General features: G+C 41.7%; 1 protein-coding gene across 4 annotated transcripts in view; it reads right to left on the bottom strand.

Moving 5' to 3' along the window:
* Nucleotides 1-14,849, bottom strand: part of PCGF5 (polycomb group ring finger 5) — a 62,480-nt gene extending 47,631 nt beyond the window's left edge. For 2 of the 4 annotated variants that reach the window (XM_075108300.1, XM_075108303.1), the window contains exons 1-3: nucleotides 14,631-14,769; nucleotides 13,678-13,806; nucleotides 2,077-2,194 (exon numbers count right to left, since the gene is read on the bottom strand). The gene's annotated coding sequence lies outside the window, so the exon portion shown is untranslated. Of the gene's footprint in view, nucleotides 1-2,076; nucleotides 2,195-13,677; nucleotides 13,807-14,630 lie in introns of all 4 variants that reach the window. The other 2 variants (XM_075108301.1, XM_075108299.1) reach the window with 2 other exon arrangements.
* Nucleotides 14,850-22,663: the final 7,814 nt, after the last annotated feature.

The following is a 22,663-nucleotide window of genomic DNA, read 5'->3' as shown; positions in this document are numbered from 1 at the left end:
GATGACTCGATTACTGGCTGGAAGTGCCACCTTAGCTTTACTTTTGCTAAGCTGTGCCTCCAGTCTTTCATGATAAAGCATGTGTCCCAAGTCCTGTATCATTCTTTTAGTTCTTCTATATACCCTTTTCAATTTTTCTGCATCCTCCTTGAAGTGCAATTGCCAGAAGCAAGTTCAGTATTTGAGTAGTGATCACAGCATTAACAACCACAGAAGCAATGTAATTTGACAACTGCTTGATATTCCCCATGCCCATTCATCCAAGACTACCCTCATTCTTTTGTCTCCCCTTGACACTGGCAGCTGATTATACCATGACCCTTCAAAACTCTTTTAGAAGTCTGTGCTTTGTGAGGGAAGAATAAGGCACTCTGTAAATAGAACCTACAAATAGTATCTACACAGTGATTTCTCTTTTGCTATTTATCCTATTCTTCTACTTCATTATCTCAGACCTTTGAGAGATCTGGAATATGCCTATGGAAGTGTATAAGACTTGTATTTGAACTCATCTTAATGCCAGGGAGCTTAATTACATTTTTATGGAATACATCATTTTAGAATTACTCCCATGGTTTTTTTTCCTGCTGTTTCCCTTATGAACACCTAAATACTGCATGCATACTTCCTTGCAGTTCCAAGCAAGGAAAGAGTGGGTAGGATGTGAATGCCTAGCCCCTCTATATGCATCCTTGGCTTCCATCTCCTTTGTGATGCTTTTTTTGATTCACAGTTAAGCTGTACTCTAGTCTAACATTTGAATCAAATGCCTATTGTAGGGAAATCATTATTATATTACCTTCGGAATATTGCCAGATTACATGTCCATTTCATTTCTGCTGATGCACTGGTCCTTATTCAAGGTTTTGTGTCATCTAGTTAAACTACTTTTGTAAGAGTTTCTCGTCTCTCTGCTCCCTGTCCTTTCTTCTGGGTGCCCTGAACATAGAACTAACAAACTTCTAGCTGCAGCGTTTTATACCAGCTGAAGTCGGTACCTGGCAACAGTGAGATCATAACTTGAATTTCAGTTCAGTGGGCACTAAATGGGTGTTTTTATACAACAGCACCTAGGATATGGGCCTAGAAAACATACATGGCAACCTTCCAGTCTTGCGTCTTGCGCTTACAAAGAGAAAGCTTTTGAAATTGTACCAGTAAGTCCATCTACATAAGACTAAAAATCACCAAGCCATTTCTCTAGGATTAAGTTACTGATTCCAGCCAGCCAACTTGCAATGCAAGTATACCTGGTTTTGGCCTGATGAGCTTTTACATAGCCAAACTCTGGAAATAACTGCTAGTCAAAAAATACAGATGTAATGCTATGGAAGTGAAAAGAAAAGAGCAATTAAGGTTTTCTAAATTTAAATAAGTTTTCTTGGGTTTTAAACATAATCTGATTTCAAGGGAAAGACCTCTTTTTTTCCTGCTTCACGCAAATTCATGGGTCTAAATTCAGAATTTCCACAGTAAGTATAAAGGATTCAAATTGTGGCCTCTTAAATTAGCAGGAATGCTTGCCAGTGCCTTCAATGGAAATATGGAGTCAGAAACAGACCAAGGTATTCTCTATGTGAATACTGATACAGCGTTATTTAAATGCATGGAAGATTTCACCATCTTCAGTATTAAGAAAATTAACTGCCTTTTGACTTCATGTTGTGGAGATGGAAGAATGCATCTCAGGAGTATTTACATATGGTTTTCCTTCTGATAGCTTAAGGAGGAAAAAATCATACTCAAAGCATTTTTAATATTAGCAAAAAAATCTAGCAATAGAAAGGTGTCCTGACTTTGTGGTTAGTTTTCATACAAACACGTTTTCTTACATATAAGACACTCCAATGTTTTGATAAAGCATGAAAAATATCTTAGTGGATACTATGTTCAACAGAGTAGGAACTATGCAAGTCTGAACCCATTTGAACAGTTTTTCTAGTAAGAATTAATCTTTGCCCGGCCAGCACAGGTTCAGTGGAACTGTTTTACTTGCTATACTTTATACTACGTGAGGTTTGTCCTCCAGAGCAGACAGTGACCTTAATTCCAAGGAAAATATTTAGAATTTCATACCAGAATTTGTACTGTAGATTCTCCTCCACAATCCTTCTGTGATTTCTTTTCAGTGTACACAAGTTTCTTCTCAGTCTGAAATGTATCTTGTACTTGGAGTTTCGATCAGTTCCTTGTGCTTGTGAGATAAGCAGGAACATGCAAATAAAAAAAAAAAGAGAGATAATGAAAAAATGAATCCCTGAATATGAAACCTTGATAACTCAGAAACAGAAGTGTTGCAGAAAAAAGCACGAGAATAAGACCTAAAAACCAGAGGACTGCAACCATATGTTTACATAGACAGCAACGCCAGCTCCCCCAAACTGAAAATATTTAGCACCTACTTGCTCACTGGAAAACAGCTTTGAAGAAGACACTTAGTTGTTAAACCCAGTAGTCTCTTGTGCAGGTAATTGCAATGCAGTTCACTCCTGCAGGGACCTCCTAACTATGAAGGTACTTCAAACTGGTATCCTGCAAAGATCTGATCTACTGCCTTTCCTCTATAGAAGGAATACAGACTAAACACCTCCTGCATCAGTGCATGGCCAAAAAAAAAAAAAAAAAAGTACAAGCTGCTACAGCAAATGTTTTATCACAGTTTTCTTTCTATGTCAGTAGCACTCAAAAAAGTTCTGAAGCTCCTGCTCTATACTGTGTTTCTGGGTATACCACACTGATTAATTTTGGTACATGGAGAGACAAGAGCAGCAACTGCACAGTCAGCAGTTGGACTTCCCTGCCCTGTTTAGCTATATAGCTTATATGGGAATCACTGCTTCCCTGTATTTGGTATAGGTCCAGGGACTGATGCATACAGAGCTGGTGATTTCCAAGTGAGTGTTGCTCATGATAACATGACAAAATGAGCAACGATGGAGTATCAGGGTTTTAGCCACTATTTAAAAACCTATACAGCCCACAAGATACATAGAAATGAGCAATTAAAAATAGAAGTTACTATAGTTTAGCAGCTAAATGAACATATGGGATGCAATGTAACACTTCATGTAACACTCCTGTCAGATATTTGACTGAATAGTCACAATCATTAATGCCAATGTTTTACCACTCACTTTTAGAGCAATACCACACTAAGCTGCCTGATCTACTCTGACCTACAAAGATCTCCTGCAGCACAAGCTCCTGAGATATCTATCAATACAGGATGCTCAGCAACGTTTGTGCTTTTCTTACTGGTAGAAAAGCACAGGAATCAGCATTTAACTGTCAACTGGCACTTTCAATGAATGCGTAGGTTTATTGCTGTGAACAAGGTAAATCTCACCCACGCCAATAAGCAAGATCAGTAACATTGCACACACTGAGGTATAAAAGAAGAGAAGGTTCTGCATTGTCCAGGTTTAAGTACTGTGGGCTTCTCTCTATTAATCTACAGTCACACTAGTACTTTCCTAAACTCTGCCTGTCTCCTGCAAATACCATATTCAAAACTCATCCATAAGATCACTGTCACAGCTTCCTAAAAACCAGTTTGTTTGTTTTAATAAAGTATTTTTAATGAATCTTGTTTGTTTTAATGACAAGAAAAGCTGCAAGCTGGGTCTACTAGCACTCAGATATGACTGTGTTGTAAGCTGACTAGAAACCATATTCTGGTGTTACCATGGCACTGAGCCACAGCTAATATACTCTGTCTTGATACTACACTAACCATAGGCAGATATTTTCCCAGTTTCTTCAAGCCCAGGCAGCAGGTGCTTACATCTGCTTAAAATCACACAGATGTGCCCCAATGCATATTTAGTTTAAGGAATAAAATAGCACCTTTGTACCTCCAAGCAGCACACCCGAGTACGTTACAGAAAAATATACCTGTATGAGGGGTGTGTCTCCCTGAACCCAATTTGTCTATTACATTCCTTTGTCTAAGTACACAACTTTTAGGCAAAACCAATGCCTCATACATCTCCACGAAACCAAACTCAACAGAACTCCAGATCTAGATGGAGCCTTATGAGATTAGTATAACTTCAGGAAAAATTAGACTCCAAAAGAGTTGAAGAAAAAAAATCTGTGCCTTTGCACACATAAACTGTAACATCAGTTTTAATAGTATGAATGTGTATTTCCTACCGAACAACCTAGTACAAAAGGTAGTTATGCTTTTTTTTTATTGTTTTACTCCCAGGTGTTTGATATCACACACATGCATACCCACTCATTCCTCTAGTATTTCAGTGTTCCCCAAATAGTAAAAAAAGAAATCTTCTCCACAACCTATTCAACAAAACAACACTGCTAGCTGTAATTTAGATACAGAAACAGGAGACATAGAAGTCTAGGTCCAAACCGTCCCAAGCACTCTTTAGTTCCATACACCTGATGTAAGTTTTAAGGTTCAATTTTTCAGGACGCTTGGGACTCTTAACAGTAAACAGCTCAATCTCACACGATTTTAGCTGTACTGGTGATGTCAGAACATCAGCAAATTTGGCTACATGTATCTCACAAATGTTAAAACATGAATGGACACCTGTGAATCCCTGACCTATATTACCCACCCAGCATAAAATAGTCATTTAGCATCCAAGATGGGCAGAAACTAGTCCTCTAAGGCAGCATTCAACTTCCCTAAGCTGAGACCATTCTTTGTCTTCCTGCATTTCTCTGCACCCATTCTACACCGTACTGCAGACAAATCCTACTGATAAACCCCCAAACACTTTACAACTGTGCAGTGGATAAGGGGGTGCTGGCGAGAAAACCTTTTAAGAACAGTATTGAAGAGCACTACAATGTATAAATGATGTTCACACCAACAGCCTAAAATAAGAAATATCCTAACATTTTATTCCTTTAGCCTTAAAATAGCTGTATTAGAACAGTGTAATTTTTATACTTAACCATGCCAAAATACAGGGATTCTACTGCAGAGTCAGTATGACTCTGTGCAGTGTGAGTTGTCAGCAGCTTGACTTCTGCACCCGTCAAACAGACCTTGCGTACGAATAAACAGAATCAATACCAAACCAGCAAGCACTGAAGGGAAGAGATGAGATGTTCTTTGCCTTTGTTCTCTCTCTCTGCTATTTGCTGACAGCAGAGGAAAGAAGAGGCTTAGGAAGTATGCTCTCTAGTGGTTTTGGGCCCTCTACCCTCCCCTGAGCAGGGGACCCTTCCAGATCACTCAACATCCATCTGCACATTTCCCTGTGCCTAGACCCTCCTAACGGTTTTCTAACTAATTCTACCCTCTCATACTTGCAAACAAAAGCTGCTTGCAATTCTCGCTCCTCTGCAGAGTGGTCACTTCTTCTTTCTCCATTATGATGTCTGTGCCTCTAACAGAAAGCAGAGCTAATCTCCTCCTTTTTAATACTTGTGTTGGAGTGCACATTGGGAGTCAAGGAGGAACAGTAACAGGGAAAGTTCTACTCAACTACTTGGCTGCAGATGCTGTCTTTGGAAAATCTCACTGCCAAACTCTCACCAACCTCTTCTAAGAACATATATAAACTTAGATTTTTTTTTTTCAAAAGCTTATACTTAGATCAAACACTGTTCTATTTTGCCAAAAACAGGAAAAAATACATTAATACAAGGACAACAATTAAGCCAAATTTGAAGGCCTGGCTTAATGAAAAGGTTACAAAAATTTGTTTAACTGGACAAAATTACTTTTCCCTAATCTTGTTCTCGGACTTATTTAATAATTTACAATTTTATAAGCAATTCAAGGCAAGTTCTATGATAACTATGTTAAGTGCAAGCAGTACTTGTGGTTAGGCTTTCCTCTATCTAAGGGCATATTCAATATTGGCATGAAGTCAAATGGATGAACCAAAGTTTAAGTTACAGCAGTTTTCATCAGCTAAGGCTAAAGTTCTAAAATATTTGTATTTTTATGGATTTTACCTTGGATTCGTGAGACCCAAGACACTTCCTTTGAAACATACAGTAAAAATGATACGGTAAGTAACTATCATAACTGGTAGGAAATATAGGAAATTTATTTACAGTCAGCACACTACCTGTCAATGTTATCATATTATCCACCCCCACAAAAGATGGAAATTGTAAATCCAAAGGCCCAATGTTTGGCAGATATTTACAAATATTCTTTATATATCAGACGTGCTTGAGAAAACTAGGTATAGGACAGCTAGATGGGGGAATTAGGGCTTGTTCTCCACTGCCAAGAAAGAAGTCAGGTGACAAGTCTGTACCTAGTAGTCCAGAACCAGAGAACATCAAACTTGCTCCAGCAACTGATGTCCAGAAGCCTAGTAAGTATCCAACAAAAGAAGACCAGAGATTACCTTAAATAAACATTGAAGAACTGCTTTCTTAACATATACTGTTCTATTCATACCATTCTTCTGTCAAAGTAATTACACACATATTAGCAAGACCTCTAGGTGCCAGAATGAATTCCATATGAACATTTTTCATCAGGAAGTTCCACCTCTCATTTCTCAGTCCTGATCAGCAAGTCAAACCTGGAAATGAGGATTAATACATCTTCTAGGTATGAAAAATGACAGACTTACTGGAAATACTGCCTCTAGCACATGATGACACTCCAGCTAAATCCTTCAGTGTTCTGGTGTTGATGACCCATTTTTCTTTCTGGCCATGATGGAGCACTACCTCACAACATCCCCTTCATTTTACAGGTGATAACTACAGTTTTCCCTCAAATAAACTATCTGCCACAATTAAAGTAACTCAAAGCAACTACTCTCGGCTTGCCCTAAATCTACAATTAACTGAACAGCAGAGCTGATCTAATGGACCAGTTGTACCAAAAAAGGGAAGCATCACTCTGGAGCTTGTTGATCCATCTGCAAGTCCATTTAATGCACTACCCCAGCAGAAAACTTGTTGTTCTTGATTTCTTGCTAAGTTAGTTAAACCTAATTTATTTGGGGGTTCAATGACTGCCAGGGCTCAGCCAGCGTAAGGGATAGTACCAGCACTTCCCTTGTTCAATAGCAGTGCCTATGAATGTCTTCTGAAACAGCATCCTGCTGCTATTGTTTGAGACCTGAAGACGGCTTGTATGCCCAAGATTTTATGTGGCTTTCCCTGTTGTATTAGCTGATGTAATAAGAGCTATTATACCTCAAGAAGCCAGGTGTTATAGAAAAGCTCCTCTGTTACAAGTTTGTCACTGGTTTCATCCAGCTTCACATTGAAATCACTGGAAAAGCTCCTCTGCAATTCATGGAGATTTTGAATTGTAGGCTAATCCCAGGTAAATTTACGTTCTAAATTTTCAGCAAGGAATACACAAACGTTACACATCGATAGTAGATTTTAAACACTTGCCTGTGTGAGGCACCGTCACTGAGTACATTATTTCAAATAAATCCACTTGCATTCTGTGATCACTGTCCACACAAAATGCTTGCAAATTTTAGTAAATACGTACTTGGGATGAAAGCATGAAACTTTATGTACCAAAAGAGTTAAGACAGAAAGCTGAAAAATATCGGTTTGATTAAGCAGCTCTTCAAAATCACTTTGTATGCAGGGAAATTCTACAGCCAGAATCAACCAAAAGTACTTAGTCAAAATATCATTTATATCATATAAAGGATCTTTTGTCTCTGCAGCTAGTACTGATGATTCTCTCAAAAAAGTAAATAACAATTTTATAAAACCATGAAAGAAAGAAACATCTTTAACTTCATTCAATCCACACATTGGCTATTTAAGTGCTGATCTTCCATCTGAAAAAGGAACTGTATTATGAAGTTAATAAAGAGCCTGGTTTTTTACATATTCCATTCTTCTTCTTGAGGGAGGAAATAAATATAATTGCACTTGCTTTAATTAATGGTGATGCTTCTCTAAGATCACTCAAGACTTTTATCTCAAGATCAGCTACTTTTTTTGTGGCAGAGAATTTAATCTGTCAGATCTTATCAGTAGTAACTAGCACTGAAATCTATCTTCAGAATATTTAATTTTTGGATTCTATTATGTTAATGTGCTTTGTTAGTGCACATAGATTAGATGTAACACAATGCAAAAAGTAATCTGAAAAACACTATTTAAGAAATCTACGTAAACAGATAATCCTGGCACATTTTACATCCCGAAGAAAAGTGATCATTTCTCTTTTGGGGACTTTGAACACATATTGGAATACTATAATAAAGACTTTCCAATCCAAATTAAGTTAGTAAGGCAATAATATTTTAACAGTATCATTAAAAAGAAGAAGCAGAACTAGCAGGCACACTGCAAAGTCTTCTGCTGTTGAAGGGAACGCCAGTGGTTTTTTCTTCTATGTAGAGCTTCCAATTCAAGAAATTAACATCTTGTTATAAGTCATGCCATCAGTTTTACATTGTATTTTTACATCAGCAACTGCTAAGGAGACTCAGTGTTAGGTCTTGGAGAGCGGCTTTTATGAATCAAGCCCTGCTATTGATCAAGGCCAGTAAGTGCTATCATTATACTGACAAAGCTAAAATAGGAATTATGACCATACAAGTAATTTCAACCTGCAGGTACTTCCTTTCTGCATCACAAATTCACAGACTATGAAAAATGCAGCGATTAGGAGAATGCCAAGACTAGAAATTGAGACGCTTCTCTAACAGGAACTTTTTCATGGGTTAGGATGCTGAGTGAAAGCTACAAAACTAGGGCAGACTACATGTAGAGTCTATGTTCTTGTCTTATTAGGGTTTTTTTTAAAGTTTATTTATATAAATTATCCCCATTTAAAAATGACTGAAAACAAAATTGAAATGTCTGTGGGCAGATGAAAACATATGAATTCACCAGTGTGTTCTCATACATCCACACCATCTATAAGAATACATGTTAAAATACTTTGATTTCTTACATGATGGTAGAATCTCTTTTAAAAAATGCAAACATTAATGCATATTAAAATGTTCTGTTATAAAACAGAAAGAACGGAAATGTTCTAAAGAGAAATCTCAGATATTCTACTTCTATAAATTAGACTGTCAGCTGCAGCCACTGGGAAATATATGTTATTGTCTCATAAAAAGTCATAAAGTCATCTATATGATCATACAATTATGAGTTCACGGTTGTTATAAACTAAGTTGGGTATTTTCTCGGGTTTTTTTGGTAACATGGAATTAATTAGTACTGGCTGAAACTGCTACAGAACAATTACATTAGTCCTGAAAAAGTAATCGACGAACATTAGTACTTTTGGAGACCACTGCAAAGAGAAATTAATAAATGTACCAGGTAACACTACATTAAAAATCCATATATTTCCGATACTCTGATACAGTGCCAATGTGAAATCACCCTTGTAATTACAAGGTCAATATAAATTGCCTCTCTGTCATTAAGTTACAACTACAGCCTTTGGTTCCTCATGGAAGAAGCCAACTGGAGCAATTTCATCTGTCTATAATCCGTTAAAGTGGTCTCTAAGTCCTCGCCTCTGTGAAGGAACCAGGATAGCTCAGGCACAAAAAGACCCACATGATTCCTAGTCCACAACTGAACAAACCTCTGCTCAGGGTACCACAGGGTGTTTTGGCTACACAAGATGATCACAATTATTTTTTTAAAGAAGGACCAGAAGGTGCTATGAAAATGGCAACCAATCTGTCCCTTACAGAAGTTCATTACCTTTGAGAATTCCTGTGAGATTTTTTCCTGCTGAACTATGTTAAAACAAAATTGAAGTCTTATTTTTCTTAGGTCTTAATTTTGCTCTTGGTGGTATTCATGGTCTCCCTCACTGGAGCTTCACATGAGTCACAAAGAAGCGAATTTAGATTTGTTATTCCTCTTCATTCATACTGTTGTCTATTTGGAGTCATATTTTACTTATAGTGTTGGCCTTTGGACAAATGTTCTATTAAAACTGCGGAAGAATTATTTGGGTTTTAGTTTGCACTGGGATGGAAATACAGTAAGGATTCAGACAAAAACATCCGAAATGAAAGCTACTATTTATTACTTATTTCCATAGAGACCGGAAGCCAGATCAGCCAGGATACTAAAGTGCTGCAAATTTTACAAAATACAGAGTGAATGACAAGTGTTCCCCAAGAGCTCATTGCACAATACCTAAGCTGTAACAGGTGAACTACACAAGCGTGCAGGGTGGAGTTTGTAAGATGAGAGTAACAGACTGGATGAAAGCAATTCTGTGGCAATTACAAATTACGACCCTCCCTGCTGGTATCAGATTGTACTCACTGATTCAGCTGTTGGCTATCCATAAGCACAGAGCCACAGATTTTTCTGAGGAAGCAGATAACTGCCAGAAAGATGCCAGAAACAATGTATCTTTGTCAGAAAACAATTTTGTAATGCTGCCATCAATAATATGCATAGAATGAATCATAGCCATGAATCAGGAAAGAACCACAGCTTCACCATTTAGGTCCCAACACTATTTCTTGGTATATCTCCATTAGTGATTTAGTGTGTTGGAAGGGTTCTTTTTGATAAGAAATTGCTTTGAGTAGAAGTGGTATGATTACAAAGTGGTTTTCCTCCTTGTGGAAGAGCCAATACTGACGCTGTGCACAAGGGGTCACCAAAGGCACCCCATTTGCAGCGTGGATACCTTCAGCAGTCATTGCTCAACGCCCATGTGGTACACACTAAAACAACTAGCGCAAACTCAACTGCCAGTGAAGATGCAATGTGGGAAAGCAGTTCTTGACCCAAAACAGACTGCAACAGCTTCAAGGTGCCCCCCTCTTTGTGATGCATCTGTCAGTAATACAACAGTGTCTTAGGGAAATGAAGATCCTCCCAATAACTTTTACACTCATCTTTAACCTATTCTGAGAAAGTAAGCCTTCTCGTCTTTTCCTAGGTAGGTCTTTTATGAAAGTAGGATTATTATGGCAAATTAGCAGGCTATTTTTTTAATTTCAGCCAAACCTCAAAACGCATATAGAACAAAGGAAGAAAATTATTCCATAACAGGAAAGAAATGACCAAGGCACAGTAGCAAATGAACAGTTTGGCTAGATGTTAGGAAAACTGCCGAGAGATGCATTAATTCAACTACTGATAATGGGATAAATGGTTTCATCTTCAGGTAACCAGTCAAAGTTATTTGTTTCACAAGAACTAACAGTGACAGCTGCTGAGACCATAGTGCTCAAGCAACACTACGCAGCTTTCATTCCAGAAGTGCCCTACATTTGGCAGTGGACAAATTTTATTTTATAAGCAATAATTAAGATACAGCAACACTGGTATTTCCCACATGCACACAGGCAGCGAGATATACACAGTCCTGCCATAGCATGGTGGAGCTTGCTGCCAGTGCTACACCTGCCCTGCTCGTTATGGCTTCAGTCTGTCAGTCTGTCAAGCTGTTACTTTTCATGGCACAATATTTACTGGAACAATATAAAGAGAAAAACACACTAATGAGGGAAATAAGCTTCATAGTAGGAAATGTCTAAAGCACTCTCCACCAACATTGAAGAACAGACTCTTAGCTACAACTCGAGAAAAAATGATACGCCCTGATAGCAACTTTTTCTATTTTCTTAATATTTTAAATATTGAAACTAGTCATAGAAATTAAACTTATTCCCAGACAACAACAACAAATGTTTTTAACCGAGGATTTGGGGAGCAAATGACTCCCAGGCCAATGTGCACTTGGTGCAAAGTTTTCAACAGTTGAAGAAAGGATTCTCTTTTTCAACACCAGCAGTACGTGTTCCTACAGGAATAGTTCAAAACTTTGCTTGGGACTGCTGCATCTGTCTAGAAAAGGTCTTTAAAGCAAAAACTGTGAAAAGGAAAGACTACTTTTTTTTTTTCCTACTGGGATGTTCACCATTCATTTCCAGTTGAGACAGCTGGAAGGACGTATGAAGGTGCTGTTGGCACCAGTCTTTCCGAGCACAGAATCTGCAAAGCAGTTGATAGCTTGAATTATTTTTTCAGCAAAGTACTATTCATTTCAAACAAACATTATAACTTCACTTTTTTTTTTTTGATAAAAGGCAGTGTAAGATTGATATTCATGAATTTATCATGCTAAGAACAAAGCCTACGTATGCCAACACAGCAAAAACCAAGATACTAAGTTCAGACACTCCACTTTTATCTGTGTTGCCCTCCGCTGTTCTCAAAGTTCTGCTGTGCATCCTACAGTAATCTGCTTATCAATCCTACAAATGCAGCTGCACAGAGGCAACCTTCAACCAATCCATTTTATCTCACTTTATTTTGTACATTCTGCACACTTAAAAGCAAAACCTAGAATTTTTCACTTCTACTTTGAAGTCTAGAGCACATCTAGAGAAGGGGAAAACGGCTGTAGCAGAGTGGCGAGTCCACTTTCAGTATTATTTGCTTTACTTCTTTCAGATGAGGTCTGGGCGCACAGAATGCCATGCACACCACATGTTTCTGTCCTCTTTGTACGGAAATCAAATAAAAAAGGGTGAATGCTATTTGACTGTTGATTTAAATGCACAAATAAAATAGTATTTTTTTTCCTGTTTGTGAACTTGACCACCCAATATACTGAACCTAAGAGAATCTCAGTCACCTACAGTCTTAACTTGGTTACCTTCAGAATCTTCTGACAGCGAGGTGTTAAAAGCCACAATGAACCTTGAATACAGTTTTCCCACACTTAGCTGCTCCAATCTTGTAATTAATGCTATAAAACTGGTTTTGAAGTGCCAGTGCAATCAGTTCTAGACAAACAAAAATGGTAACATGTCCTTTCTCCCCAACAGCAACAAATACCCAACAAATTTCTATGACTGATTTATTCCTCCATTCCTGTTTGGAGAATGACTAGAGGTACAAAACATAGGCAGCAAGATAAAGGATACCTGATGCCAAAGGAGACAGAATGGTTTACCAGTAAGACATGCAAAGATTTTCACCTCCTTTTATACTGTAAAACCAAGTGCTTGTATGTGTAAAGCACAACCCCCCTGCTGTCAACAGTGACTTCATTTCTTGACAGTGGCAGGTACAGTGAGAAAAAAAGAGGAATTAATCTTGAAACATGCATAGTTCTGCCTCTGTGCAGGGAGGTAGATGTGTCAAGAACACATGGAGGATGGAAATTCCACTTTGGAACCAAGTCGGAGTTGAAAGAAGACCGGTATACAGCACCCAGCCTCAATCCCATTTAAAAGAGGAACAGGCAAGGGATCAGGAACAGAAGACTATGTAGGTATAACTCTAACGTGTTTATTAAATAAACTGGCTTAATTTGTTTTCCAAATATGTATTAATATAGTTTTACTCTTACAGAGACTAACTACTTTTGCTTAACAAAACTAAGCAAAACAAATCCCAGATTAAAAGCATCTGGGATCCGTTTCTAGCTTCAGGGTATGGACATAGTGTGATATCATTTGGGGTGGGTGGGGCTGGTGTTCAAATTTTATTTTACATTAATACAATTTGAATAATAGTTACTTAAATCTTACCACTAACATGCCCCTTTTGAGAATCTGGCTAAAATAAAGGGTGGCAAGTTGATACAGAAAGAGGTTACCATTCAACCACTGAGCCAGAAAAACTGCAATTGAGTGTTGCAAAACTTTCACAGTTCACAAGCTCGCCCCAGGAAACCTGGTGGGTTTTTGAGCACTGTCTATAATTCTTACATCCCATTGCGTATCAGAAACCAACACTAACCTTTCACTATCTACAGTAACAACTACGCTCCCTCGCAGTTGTGTGTGCGTGCGTATGGGAGATGATTCACTTGCTTTTATTCCATGGAACTGATGATTCATTCAATCGTCTCCAGATCACGTTAACATACTAAACATGCACATAAAGGAAACAAAAAAAAAAAATCAAGTTCTTAAACTTTGTTATGCTCAAATGTTTGGGGTTTTTTTGAGAGAGAGAGAGAAGAAGAAATCGAACGCAGAGAGGAACCAGGACAGGTTACGTTCCTGCTCACAGGCAAACACACCCAACCCACGTGCACGGCGAGCCGCCGCCGTTCGCCGGCGGTGAGCTGCCCGCCGTGCCCGGGCCGCCGCTGCGGGCCGGGGCCGCTCCCGTGCCTGCTGCGGGGAGGCAGGGCGGGCCGCTGTCCCCGTCCGCGTCCCCCCCGCCACGCGGGGACTTGTGCCTCTCCTCCTCCCGTGACATCTTATATAATACGCCAAGGCACTCACGACGGGAGCGAGCCAAACTGCCACGGAGCACTAGCCAGGGATAATTACCCGCGGGAACGGATGCTCTGGACCAGAACCCACCCCTCGCTAACTAGCCGCCCGGGCGCCTTGCTAGAAAAATCCTCGCAGGGGTGGAAGCGGCTCCCGCAGCCGCCGAGGCGAAGCGCTCGTCCCCCTCAGGAAGCCACCGGCATCGCCAACGGCACCGGCCCCCCCGGGCCCGCTCCGACGTCCCCGCCGGCAGCCAGCGCCGCCGCCGGATCCCTCCTCAGCGGCAATTCTGAGGAGAAAGTTACTCGGCGGCCCCTGCCCCGGGCGGCCCCGCTCCCCGCCGCCGCCGCAGCGCGGCTCAAGAGCAATGTCACGTTCAACAACTTGTTATGACACATGATCCCCCCCCCGCACACACACACGCACACACCCCGCACGCACCCACACCCCGCCCGCCGGGCCCCTTACCTTCCCCCTCCGGAGGCCGCGGGCATCCGCGGGCGTGTGCGGGAGTGGGGTGCGTGTGGCAGCGCGGGCGGCGCCGGCTGGGCGGGCGGGCGGCGGGGGGGAGGGGAGGGCGATTGAGGCGGTTGGGCGGCGGGAGCGCGCGCCTCGCCGGAGTTGTTGGCGGGCGGCGGGGGAGGCTGCGGGGCGGCGCGGGGAGCGGGCGGGAGCGGAGAGCGGGGCGGGGGGGGGGGGGGGGGGGCGGAGGAGTTTCCCAGGGCTTGTTTACGCATTGCCGCCCCGCTCGGTGCACGCACTTCACTCTCTGATTGGACACAAACTGGGGCACAGCCCGGCTCGGGCGCTGACAGCCCGGCCCCGCGGCCGTCACCGGCGTCGCTCGGCCACCGCTAGAGCCCCCGCCCGGGCTGCGCCGCGGCGGCGAACGGGCCACATCGCCCGCCCCACCGGCTCCGCCAGCGCCCGCCGCCAACCGCCCTCCCTCAGACACCGCCCGGCCGCCGCCTCTGCGCATGCTCGACGCTCCGGCGGGGGGGGCGGGCGAATGGAGCATGTGCACCCCCCCCCCCGCCGCCGCTCATGCGCATTGAGGCGACGAGGCTGGCGCTGAGCCGCTCCCCGCTCTCTGCCCTTACCGGAGGCTAGCAGCGGGGCCGCCGCGGGAGCGGCGGGTTAGCTTCGAGAGGCTTGGCTCAGCGACCGCAAGAGTGTTGTCTTCCCCCCTCTCTGACGGGGTGGGAGAGGGAGGGAAGGACGTGGCCGAGCGGAGAGTGGCGGAGTTGTCCGCCGCGGCTCCGCTCTCCCGCGCTTACCCCCCCGGCGGCGTTACGTAACGGGTGTTTTCTGCCGGCGCTGAGGGGACGCGGCGGCCGTGCGCGGCCTCGGCGGGGAGAAGGCGCCAGTGCCCCCGCCGCTGCCGGCGGTAACGAACGGTGAGGGCGGGCCTCGCCTCGGGGCCCTCTCCCCGCTGCTCACCTGGTCGCCTTTCCCCACCGGGGAGATGGGTTTGCTCGCTCCTGCTCCTACCCGGGCGTAGCGGGAGCGGCTGGGGAGCACCGCTGCCCCTTTCCCGCCCTTCCCCTGGCAGGTGCCTCCCCGCCCTGGGGGATCCCTTCGTGACCAGAGCACAACGTTACCGGTCCATGAGGAAAATGACCCTTTCTTCTCACGCTCTTCGGGCACCGGGTCAGGAGAACGTCAGCGCTCGGGTGGTACACGGGCACAGCGTGTCGGCTGCGGAGCTTGCATCTCCCAGGCAGCAAGGTCTGCCGCTCTGTGAACAACTGCGGCACAGAAATACCATGTTATTCCCGCTTGTGTTGGCAAAAGGCCGTTGCAGCGATGGGTATTTTCTCCTTAGTTTATTTCTGCTTTGCGGATTGTGACTCATATCTTATCCTTGGTAATTTCCAGTGGAAGAAATAATTTGAACCAAGGAATTAATGAGAACATGACACGACTGTATGGCATTACTTGCATATTCATTAATTCTAAGTAAGCAACTCCACCATTTCTTTTACTCCCATCCTACAGTCAACAATGGCAATAAATGTGATACCAAACCATATGCCACGAGAGCTCTTTGCCATAGGAATCCCCAATTTGCACTCTCAGTATGTGCCACGGGAATTTCCCTGACTAAATTTTGTATGAGTAAGCTTGTCATCCGAGTTTTCCTGAGATTGAAGAGTAAAGCCCTCAACTTCCTCGTGCTGATAACAGGATCGATATTCCCTGTAACTTGCTTCATGTTGCCTCTTGCATGAAGTTTGGGATAAAGCCATTTGCTAGAACCATTTCCCTAGAAGTCAGTAAAGCAGCTGGCCAGAAGTCAGGACTGCTGATGCTAAATAACAGCTGAGAATTCACCTGCAAGTTAGCACCTTTCACAAGTTCAACTTTATTTTTAGATGGAAAGCAGGAGAGTGGTTCTGAAAGGTTCACTTTGATCTTTCCATGATGCTTTCAAAGTAGCACTGCATTAAAAAAAAAACCCAAAACATTTTCTAGGGAAGAGTTCTCTTCTGCCTAGTTACATCTTATTCCGTTTCAGCCGCTTCAAGCCTCCCTGGGAGCACTTACCAGGATACGTGAGTTTAAGATGCTTTAGCATCATCTGACCGGGTCGCAGCATCACATTTATTTAGACATCAGCATGTACTGTCAGTAAGTGGATATGCTGAGGCTTTGCTGGTCAGACTAGTGTTCGTCTTGACTGTCAGGTCAGCTGTTGGTTATAATTGGGTTTGTGATAATCATCCAGATTTGTGGTATCAGTAGCACATTCAAGTCCTTGGAGTTTATACTCAATGGGGGTCACACAATGCACAGAATATTTTTAGAAATTAAAAGAAACTTCAGTGAAAATAAACCAGGCTGTCTATACGTTAAGCTATTGCATAAGGCTCACTGAAAACCCAATTATCTCTGAATTGTTTTACCTGGGTCCTACCCTTAGAGGTTTGGGGGTGGGGGGGTTGTTTGGTTTTGTTTTGGGAGGTTTGGAAGGGGGTTGGTAAGTAAAACTGACTATAAGCTTTCATTTGCAGAAAATAGAGAAATTCTGGATCATGAAAGAACAGTTCTAGAGAGAAACAGTGGTTCTCACTGGGGCAGAAAAATAAACTCCTTCCCAGTCCTTCCTGTACATGAAGGTACTTGAGCACTCAGTGATTTTGTTGGAAAATGAATCCTGCATTAAAACTCCTGAGAGCTCCACTGTTTCTGGGAGGTATGATAGCCATAAATTGTAACACCTAGAGAGGGGACGGTCAGTGAGGAACAGCTGATGCCTACGCTGGAGCCCTGGAAGAAAGCATACCAGAAGATAAAGACATTCGAGGTGTTGTTACAGGTAGAGAATGTAGCTGCTAGTGACGGTCTAGCCATGGCAGGTCAGAGCTCAGAGCAGATTAGCTTGCTTTACTAAGGCAGCAAGGAAGGCATACGATAAAACCAATAAACACGATTAAGACAGTTATCTCACCAAAAGTTCTCTGTCTACCTAAATGATGGATGTGGGTTTCCCCTTTCAAGGTTTGCTTCACAGCCAAGAGGGCCACAAACTTAAATATAAGTATATATATATAATTGTAAATTTAGATGAAAGCCTATCTTCTCACATGTTTGCTTGGCTTCTAGGAGACACCAAATAGCAGGAGACTAATAATCAAAGCACAAGAGTTGGCACCACTCCCTCTGTTGCAATGTGAGACATAAAGGTCTAAATCCATTAAGTGGCTGTAAGAACCTCAACTACAGATTCCAGTTTTATTTTATATCTTAGATGATACTGAATTTTTAGTGTAAATAGCTTTTACAGCTTCGCAGTAGACTTTGCATACAGCAGAAGGGCATTTGTCTGGTTCAAGGCTAAGTTTTCTAATTATATTTCTTTCACTTCCTCTGCTGGTTTTATTTCTAGTAGAGTGAGGAGCCTTAAACTACTCGCTGGGGCTGTCTTCTTGATCCCAAGGTTTTTAACATGTAGGTGTTTCCTCAAGATGATGGATTTTATAAGCTGCCAGTTAATTATGATTAGAGCAACAGCCACATCTGGATCTCCTCTTCCGATGGTGCATCGTTGGAGAACTGGCATGAATGTGGTTCTCAAATGTGAAATATGTGGTTGGGAGATATTTTTTAAAACTAAAGCAAAATCAAGGTGTTTAACTTGGTTCTCAGCAGTTGCTACATTTAGGGTTGTAAGTTAACTTACAAGTCATTAGCAAATTCTGCCTGTCAAATAAGCCCACACAATTTTCACTGAAGGACAAGCCCTAACTTTTTGGTATACGTTTACCTTTCAGATCCCTGGCTCTCAATTTCTGACTTAATACACGTAAGTCTCAGCAGGTACCCTCCCTACATCCTCAGGAATATTGCCAGGGTACATTTTTCCATTTCCAAAGCTTACATAGGAATTACAATTCATGGTTTTAAGATATCTAACATTAATTATGCAGCATTCTTACGAGCTAGGACTCCTTGCCAGAGTGATGAATCCCTCTCTCCTTTTCATCCAGAATTTGACTACTTATCTATCTTGTTTAGCAGACTACTAGGGCACTCCATGACTACCTCCGTTTGAAAAGAGAGCGTTACCACTCCTAACTCCCTATTTAGAACTATTTGTGTTAAGCCATTTCAATTTCATACGTTATGTACACTGCTGCGTCACATGCAATAGGCTCTCCAAGGAAGGTCCTCAGTTGTTTACTTGTCAGCTATAGGCATCCTTGGGTTTTAGTTTTACTGAGCCCAGCTTAGTGGTACTCTGATTCCAGAGGATCTCGTAGCAACAGTGAGACTAAATTGTGAATTCTGCTTTTTGCTGGATATTTTCAACATGAGCATTGTTTTATCTCTAGTGTATGAATACTGAAACATACTAACATGGGAATTACACGGCAGAAAACAAGTGCTCTCTTGCCTTTGGTCTAGACTGAGAAAGTTTTCACTCAGTTGCAGAGGGTAAGGAAGAGGTGTAACAAACCTGCTCAGCCCGGCTTCAGCTCCAGCAGGTGGAGGAGCTGCCAGATGATCTCTCTATCTTCTGTCAGCTGGCATAGCTGCCTAATTACAAAGTTGGTACTGAGCCTACCACAATGCTAGAGTTTGCTTTCTCCTCAGGACAAAGCTGTCGAGATCAGCAGGTAAACGGTATGTTTAATATAATTTATTGGTTCACTGTAAAGATTTAAATAAATGACAAACATCATCTAACTACCAGCCAGCATCTGGTACTGAAGACAAACATCTCCAGCGCTGGAGCAGATCATATGCGCAGCTACAGCAGCATCAGGGCTAGACCCTCAGCTGGGCATTCCCCACTCCTGCAAAGGCAGCAGAGTCTCTACGGACCTGCTCTGGTGCTTTGAGGCAAGTCACACTTGTTCCAGAAACTTTCTCTACTTCCTTCCATTTCACTGCCTTTTTTTTTTTTTTTTTAACTAAACCATGCTCTATAGCTTAGTATTACTGTAAAGCATTTTAGTTCTAATGTCAGAGAAAGGTGTTTCCCAGCAGTGTATTGAATTTAATAATTTTATGCAATGAAGTAAGGTATTATTACATTATATGTGAGACTATTACAATATGTTATTTTGTAGGTGGGATAAAATACCTGTGAGTGATTATGGGCAATCTCCCTCCAAAACGGGGAAGGGTATAGGCAGGTTGTCTCCTAGTAATGAGCTGTATTGTTTCACACCGGGAGGTTCTGCTCACAGAGACCTGTGAAAGTAGATTTTAGTAGTCTAAACTACTAACATTCTGTTGGAGTGGGTTGGCAGAACAGGACTGATACCTGTGCTCAGTAATCACAGCAGCTGTTTCTGAGAAAGTCTCCCTCCGGTCAGCAAGGAGACAATCCCTTACGAAGAGATTCAGAGCATAATTACCGATGGAGTCAATCCTTCAGCAGCCCAGAGACTGTGCTAGACGGTAACTTTTATGCTGCTGAATGGAATAAATGAAGGAAAGGAGGATGGCAGAGCAAAGTCTCCAGGAATGCTTTTTCTGTATGTTTACAGATGGGGACATAACTGATCTCCTTGCACTTCCCTTCTGTAGCCTGTGGTGTGCAAAACAGCTCACAAGTGAATTGAGAGAAGCTGCTGCTCAGGAGGAGGAGGAGAAGCTAGATATCTAAATTCGGATCATGTGCATACCCTAACATGTAAACGTTTGTTGGATTATCCTAAAGAAAAATATTTCCTACATTGAGTCTTTTTCTTTTGATGATGTTGATTTGAGCCAATGTTGAAGTGAAAGCAAGTAGGACTAGACTTTTTTTTTAAAGAACCCTAGAAATAATTTTTTTTAATTTGTAGAGTTTCTCCTGAAACACATGCAGTGGGTCTTGCTGGCAACATGAGCAGGAAGGTAAATTACAACCAGTCAAGTTCCTGTATTACACCAATTTCTAAATTAGAATTCAAAATCCTTAAGGTCACAAGTGTTTCATCTGGTATGTTTTGGCACGGTCCTCACTGGGGCATCTGAATATGTTAATATTGAAAGGGCAAATATATTTTAAGGTTTGATTTTTATGTCAGCTACAACATAGGAATAAAGATTTTTTTAAAAGTAGAGAGAGAAAAAAAGTTCCGCTTACACAGGATTTATTTTCAGTCTAGCCTGTGGGCCTTGTTGAAAACAAGAAAGTTGTAAGGGGTTTGTATATTTAGGATGGGGCAGCTGAGGTCTCCACGTAGATAACTCAAGCTGTGGATACTGGAGATTTCCTTTATGATGGGATACAACAGTAGAAAAGGAAAAAGAAAGATTTGTGTGGCAAATCCATTCCACAGATCAGAGATCTTCCTTGAGTGTCTTTAAAAAGAAGCAGCCGCTAAGAACTCTTCCCACAGGATAGAGCACAGATGGACTGAAAAGTTCCTGTACGAGAAGGAGCTTTTCTAATTATTAAGGCTCAAACTGTTCCCTAGCAAAGACATAGGATGACACAGCACACACAGTATTGTATATATATTTAAAAATATATATATATTTTTTAGGACATACTAAAATGCACAGTATAAAACTGCATTTTTTCTGCCCCATAGCATGAATATATATTATAGATTTTTTTTATCCTCTCCGCATCAGACAGTAGGGATCCAGCAATTTTTAATCCTGGAATTTTTAGAACTATAATAAAAACATGTGAGCAGTCCAGTTACTATTGAGAGCTTAAATTATTAGCAGCAATATATATATATTGAAATGAATCAGTGAAAGTCTTACTTATCAGGCTGTAGTGTACTAGTAGATTTTCTTGGCAAACGTAGAAAAGATTTTCAACCAAGAGACAAGGAAGGAGGATTTGACAGACTGCTCTTTATCCTGCTAATCAGAATGGTTACCAGGATATTTTGGTTTATCAAATGCATAAAAATTCTCCCAATATGCAAAAATTTTCACTCGTTAAAACACAAAGTGTCTATAGCTGCAAACCCATGCAGAAAAAATACAGTGCTTTCATAATTTGATTTGTCATATTCAAACCATATGCATAGTTCCAGAATGGTATATTAAGCATTATTTATTTTTATCTCATGTTATCTAATGACGTGCATGAACTCTTTATTTTTGAGTTCTGCTATTTACAGATGAGTTTATAACAAACTGAAAATGTTTTAGACACAGGTCCAATTGTTATTTCTCCTGGCTTCACTCTGCTCAGGCAGAGCTGGCTCTGTCTTGGCAGCTGGGCTGCAGCCTCATGGTAGGCACTGAAAGGTAGCTCGGGTGGCTTTTATTTGTTCAAGGCAGACGTGTCAACACCTTGGACTGCTATACCAAATACTTCACAGAAAGCCTTAAATATCCTGTCCTTCCAATTGATTTTCAACTTTGCATATGAAAAGCCAGCATAAGTATGGCTGCTGGGAAACGTGGGACACCCTGACATTCCTCAGAAAACTGCATACAGGCAACTGCCCGTAAGGTAGTCTGAGAGAGACCACAGAATTGCAGAAAACACTATCAGATTAATGAAAAGAAGTTTCTTGCCAGAGAAGCGTGCCCAGACAACCACCCCTCACCTCTGGGTAATTAGTCTGTAAAGACCAGGGGAGGGAGGCCACAGAAGTACTTCTCTTGTCACATCCCCCCTTCCTGCTGTTTTTACGTACAAATTACTTTCTTTGTAAGCCAACAGGTTGTCTTCTGAGCAGGAGGAATGTGGCCACCTCTCCCCTACCCTTTTTTGTCCTGTAGACTAGTGCTGCCCCTTTTCCCAGATGCCACAAATTACTTCCTTCCGCAGCAGTTTCCCACTGTGCCTGTTCAGCTGATGCCTGGTATTCACTGCAATTTCCTGGCACAGCCTTTTGCAACTCCAGAGCATCAAGACTGAAGAGTTCCAACTTGGGACCAGTGATGTTACCCATTAATAAAAAAAGTGAAGAATGGATAGGCAGTCTGTGATTTATCTTTCATTTTTCTATCTTCACAATGTTTTTTAAATGGTAGCTATTTTAAGTTATTTTTTCAACCTCCAGGGCTGTAGAGGGATTTGCTGTAATTTT

The sequence above is a fragment of the Phalacrocorax aristotelis genome, chromosome 12 (genome assembly GCF_949628215.1).
Source record: "Phalacrocorax aristotelis chromosome 12, bGulAri2.1, whole genome shotgun sequence".
NCBI classification, from domain to species: Eukaryota; Metazoa; Chordata; class Aves; order Suliformes; family Phalacrocoracidae; genus Phalacrocorax; species Phalacrocorax aristotelis.
Note: the sequence above shows the minus strand (reverse complement) of the source record. Positions and strands in the feature narration are given on the sequence as shown.